This window comes from Schistocerca cancellata, chromosome 10 (assembly GCF_023864275.1).
Source record: "Schistocerca cancellata isolate TAMUIC-IGC-003103 chromosome 10, iqSchCanc2.1, whole genome shotgun sequence".
NCBI lineage: Eukaryota > Metazoa > Arthropoda > Insecta > Orthoptera > Acrididae > Schistocerca > Schistocerca cancellata.
The window spans coordinates 90,750,422-90,756,421 of NC_064635.1; the positions used below are offsets into that span (position 1 = coordinate 90,750,422).

Consider the following 6,000-nt stretch of genomic DNA (forward strand, 5'->3'; position numbering starts at 1 on the left):
AATGAAAATAATGATACGTGAAATATAAATCACAACCATATCGAGTTGCGGACACTTTTAGCATTGAAACACAACCTGTGCGGTAAAAAAAAAAAAAACATTGCATTACCTTCTGATTTTTTTTTCTCTCGCAGTTGCTTAGAACCTTAGAACACAAACTCGCGGAGCACTACAGTACTAACAATACAAATAGTAACTTAAATAGAGATACTTTTTGAACAATGAGTGTATTCACGTCACTAGATACAAATAAGAAATACGTATACATTCATTTACCTTGATTCTAAATATTCAGAAGATCCTTCCACATAGTATTACATGAATCGCTACGTTTCTGAACGTTGTAAGCCACTCCAGCATACATATACAACGCATATAATGTATACTCAATATCAGCTGTCACAACTACACCCTCCACGTTCTAGTGTCTATACAGGAAAAAGTGAAGGCAGAAGACGAAACACTCGTACATCGTGATAGACAATTGATACATAAAATTAAACCAGCGGTACAAAATTAAAAGTTCTAGCAGCTTTTGTGCTTCAAAGATTAATTATCGAATACGCTGCATTAATATTCGACAAATAGTAAGTTATGCTTTAGATATTAGATTGCAGCAGATTGGCAGGAGTCACATACGTTCATCAGTTGTCAGTCCTGGAAAAACAAACGACCAGTGTTGCCAAAGCTTATCAATTAAATTACTCCTCCATGATAGTCAAATTACCCAATTTTACACCAAAATATGCTCCGTTTCAAAAATAGATGAGAAATGCTTACATACAAAAAAGATACATTACATCAAAAATTAGACATTTTACTTAGCTAATCCGTGTTTCTGGGATTACTGAAGAATGGGATACAACCCATTAGCTTTGACCAATGACGTCAGAAGTTACCAAAGCCGATGTATTGCACAGATTTAATAGAAAAGACGAATGTTGAGAAACAAAGGAGTACAGGGCAGAGAAAACAGATAGTAGACATGTATCACATAAATTCATACTTCAAACATAACGGTAAGTAAATACTACTACTACTACTAAGTATATCGCTCCTTTGAGTCCTAGTACCCTATTCTTCTGTTGACCTATGTAGCCCAACTGAAAAATGGGATACTAGCGCAAAAAAGAAAGAAAGAAATGGACAGAAGCGTGGAATACCTCAATTGACATGTATGTGTTGTTTCCCAAACTTCAGTTGATCTGTATAAGTTGACTGGGTAAGGGATACAAATTAAGCGTATGTCACTATTTCGCCTTCGCTAGAACTAGTATCCCATTCTTCAGTTGACCTATATAGATCAACTGAAGTACGGGATACAAATTTCACAGGTGTTCCTTCTTTCACTTCCGCTACTACCAGTATCCTATTCTTCAATTGACACTACTAGTGCCAACAAAGACGATAAGAACGGCATACGTAAAATTTGTATCCCATACTTTAGCTTTAGCAACAGAAGAATAGGATACTAATGCTAGTGAAGGTGGGATATTTTGTTTTTCGTCTTCTATACTAATGGTATCGACTGAAAGTTGTAGTAGTACTAACGACAGCAAAGAAACCTACAACATTAAAACATTTTGGTTGACCCGTGTAGGTCAGCTAAAGAATAGGATACCAGTGTTAATGAAGACGAAAAATAGCAACATTTGTATCCCGTGCCTGAGTTGATCTGTTTAGGTCAACTGGAGAACAGGATACTACCTTTGTATTTCAACTAAGAAGATGCCAATGTTACGTACAACTGTCGCTTTTTTCATCTTTGCTAGTATTAGTATCCAGTATTTCAGTTGACCTGTATAGGGTTAGAAATTTTTCATATGTCGGTCTTTTCGCCTTCGATGGTGATAGTATCGAGTGAAAAAAATCGTAGTAATACTAGTACTAGTAAAGGCGAAAAGAGGCAACAACTATAAAATTTGCATTCCGTACTGTTGACGAAACCTGCCTCAAGTCTTCCATATTCATAGGACTAGGCAAATCCATACCTACAAACGAAAATCAAAAAGGAAAAATTGTCCAGAACGAAAAACAATTCTTCGAAAATTTGACACACTAAGAATGAAAATAAGTACCGAATCAGTTTGAATGAACAAATGATTTAATAACACAAGTGACGAAAATTGTACACAATGTCTAGGGCTGTCTTTTAGAAATACATTTATTTCAATTTACAATGATTACACCTCGCCACCGATTTAATATCTATGGCTCGAAAATAAAGACATTAATATCTACAAATGAACTATCATGTCATTGGGCAAAGCCGACAGGTTGTATCCCATTCTTCAGTTGACCCAAGTTACCTGGAACTGAGCGAGGCCATAGTCTGTTTCTGGTCATTTCTCCCATCGGTTCGAAAGAAACACATCCTCTGCTTCTTTCCCCTCTTTTGCAGCCATCAATGTATTATTGTTTCAGTTTTCAGTCTGTTCCTATGACATGTTTTCAAATTTTTAAGTGTACTAAACACTCGTTCCATGCAGGCATTGGAAAAGAGAAGACAGAGGAGAAGAAAGATTACTTTTCACACATTTGGGAAATTTGGAGTTCAGGCTGCAGATTTTGTATCAAAAACTTTCTGGCAATATACAGAGGCAAGTTTAGATATATCTAACCCAAGTTTCTCATGCTCCAACATAGCATGACTTTTTCATTCAGAATCCAGTTGTTGACAGCTGACTAGTTTTTAAAAAACAGGAAACCTGTTTATGACAGGGAGCAAGGATTTATCATTGTGGTATTGGGCTATGTTAGGTTCCACAATGGAAATTATTTCAGAAATGGGATTTGAGAAATGGAATTGTTTTTGATCTGTGATGCGAGCACTACATACAAATTTAAGCAACTTTTGTAAAAGCAGTATATGTCCTGTTGCTGTACTTCAGTTTTGGCTTTGAGTCCATCAAATGTTTCCTGTGCAGCGATACCCAAATATACGTCTAATCCAACAAAGTGCATTGGATTCACATGGTCTGACAACAAAATTGGAGTTGTCTTAATTACATTAAAATTAATGAAATTAGATCACAGATCTTTTAACATTATTTCTACCTGAGACTTCTGTTTGTGATGGAAAAGGACTTCACTTTAAAAAAGTTATTAAAATCTGTAAACACATACGACATGAATTCCAAAAAGCCAAAGCAGATGCGTTATCCACTGTTGAAAGCATGTCTTCTGTAGCTGAAGATGGATCTTTCATGACGTTTCTCAGGTAGGCATTAAGTGTGTTATACTGCTCCAGTACCCTATCCACTCATGGTTTGACAGGCAACCATAGAATTACACAAGGGCATAGAATACTGTGTATTTCAGTACGAAAAAACACTTGACATTCTTTAAATGTCTCCCTACTGCCAAAACATCAGCTGAAATGAGAACCTAAGTTTCTCAGAAAATTCTCGACGCTTCTTGGAAGCTTTAAAGATGCTTTTAGAGGACAAAAGTGAGTCATATGACATGAGCAATTAATACACGCTAGATGTGGGAAGTCTCTTTTTAGGCTTGAAGAAGACTGAATGATGCTCTCCAACGATAACATTTGCTCTGTCTGATCTACAATCAGCGAGATTATTAAGATTAATACCATGTCATTTTACACAGCTTATCATTGCCTTATATAACTTGTCGACATTATCTGGTGAAACTGCAAACATATCAAAGCAACTAATTTTAATCTGGCCTGAATCTGTATCAAAATACATAGCTGTTACTGCACATTTTTTAGTAACAGATAGATCTGTAGTTTCATCCATTGTCAGTGAAAAAACCTACCTGAATGTCTCAGTTTATCATACAAGGACTCTGAAAATGACTTCCCTAACACATTATTAATAACACATGAAATATCATACACTTTAAAGCAATCTTCTGAGCAACTGTTGAATCAGAAAAGACATTGTTACAATGAGGAATCAATGGACCCAAGGTGCTGAATGGTACATTACTGGCAGAGAGGAGCTGCTCTTCTTACATAATCAGGATAGTTATTTAGCATTGAAGATATATTACAAGTAGATACAACAGTTTTTGTTTGATCAATATGTTTGGAAGCTTTCTGGGTTTCAAAATTTCAGATTTAATCACTGTTAAAACACTATCACATATGTTGCAATACCCCAAATGATGTCTGTCCCTCCATTTTTAATCAACCAGTGCACTTAGGCAAGCTTAACCAGGAATCACAAAATCTATTTATTTTGGGTTTCTTTGATTTCTCATTCGAAGAACATGATGTTGAGATAGAGGTAGCATTTTGTCCTTTTCAGTAAGATCACTTTACAAATTAGGAGACCCAGGTATATTAGGAGAGACAAGAAATTCAGGAGGAGCATGCAGATTGTTTACAGATGTGTCACAGTTTTGATATTCTCATACCATGTGTGTACATACATTTCAGAAAGTTAAAGAACGACTTGACTTTAAACGAAAATGTTTGATGTCAAAATTATTGGATAACCTGGAAAGTATCCACCATTTCATATTACCCCAAAAATACCCACTGACCAAGGTTTTATCCAAAAAATCGGGTATTTACCCTCCAATTGGCATCCCTACAAAAGACAAGCATGCCCCTATTCCATCCTCTAACTTTATAGTGACTGCATCACTCTAATCCTGTGTTGCCAACTTGGGGGTTTTCCCCCCTAAATTTAGGAGGAATCAGGTACCTTAGTGGGAATTTAGGTGGATAAGTGCTTCATGTGGTAATGTTGGGGGAAGTGGGTTTTTTGTCAGTTAAAAATTGTTTAGCCTTAGCAACACTGACATATTTCATTCTTGATTTTTCATTGGGAGCCCTGTTTTACGACTGCTTTCGATAACTCAAACTGTTCTTGAATTGGGATTACCTCAAGTATTATAGGTTAGGGAATCCAGAGAGAGAGAGAGAGAGAGAGAGAGAGAGAGAGAGAGAGAGAGCACAGATCAGGTAAGTTAGTAGCAGTCTATCAATATAAAGGAACATAATAGTTATTTATTCGTGTAATAACTACATCATAAAATATATAGCAAATGATAAAAACCAAGTACATAATTTAAAATGAAAAATAGGTATGTTTACATAAAACATACTAGTTGAATACAGAAATATGTAATCAGAAATATGGGATACATTTTGCTCATCCAGAATTCAGTGTGAGCTGTAGCTGTCTCAATATAATTTGGGAGATCATCTTGATCATTCTCTTTGGATGTATCCACTAATGGACATTTTAGGTTTTCCCCTGTCTGTGTTTCACCACACTCACACTTGTCAGTGTATGTGTAGCTGCACCTTTTCATAAGTTGTTTCGATTGCACTGTGCCCATACAAAGTTTGTTTAATGTTGTGCAGTGTCCCAATCTAGGTGGGAGTCCTGGGATAGAGATTTCTCTGTGATAAGGGCTTCTGGATATTGTTCTTCCTGTAATGATACAATCAAAGTTTCAGTTGATTGTACCGAGTATATGAAACTTTGTCTATATTTAAGCCTTTTGGGTATGGATTGATGGTTGTGTAGTGAGTGACAGTGGTCATGAACCTGTTTGCTCCTTTCTTACAAACTCAGGAATGATCTTTTGACATTTGATGGAACACTACCTGGTAATTGTTATAAATGGTCCACTCTAGTAGGCCTCAACTAGACAGCTATTTTTCTGCAGGAATGGTACTGTGAAGCCTGCAACCTGAAGTCTGAAAACGTTTCAGGTGTAAGTGGGTATATATTAAGTGACCACAGTATCCACAGATGATGGCATTTGCAGAGATACACAAAGACTTAGAATCTTTCGCTGAAAGGTGCTTTGTTTCCAGCTCATTTGATTTTAAGTGCATAAATGAGCGTTGATGACGTTTATAAAGGTTGTCCTGTCACCTATATGCTATGGTTTACATCTTAATATGTCATTTTCCTGATTTTTTGCAGTAAACACTAAAGTGTAGGATATTAAAAATTAGTATTTTTCCATAATGAACTTTTGTAATGAATACATGAATATGTAGCTCAATATGTA

The 6,000-nt window shown here is 36.0% G+C and overlaps 1 protein-coding gene across 1 annotated transcript in view; it reads right to left on the minus strand.

Annotated features, from left to right (window-relative positions):
* The window catches only part of LOC126106495 (speckle-type POZ protein-like), a 131,088-nt gene extending 130,673 nt beyond the window's left edge, over window positions 1–415 (minus strand). The window contains exon 1 of the mRNA XM_049912809.1: window positions 277–415. The gene's annotated coding sequence lies outside the window, so the exon portion shown is untranslated. The remainder of the gene's footprint in view (window positions 1–276) is intronic.
* Between the last annotated feature and the right edge of the window lie 5,585 nt (window positions 416–6,000).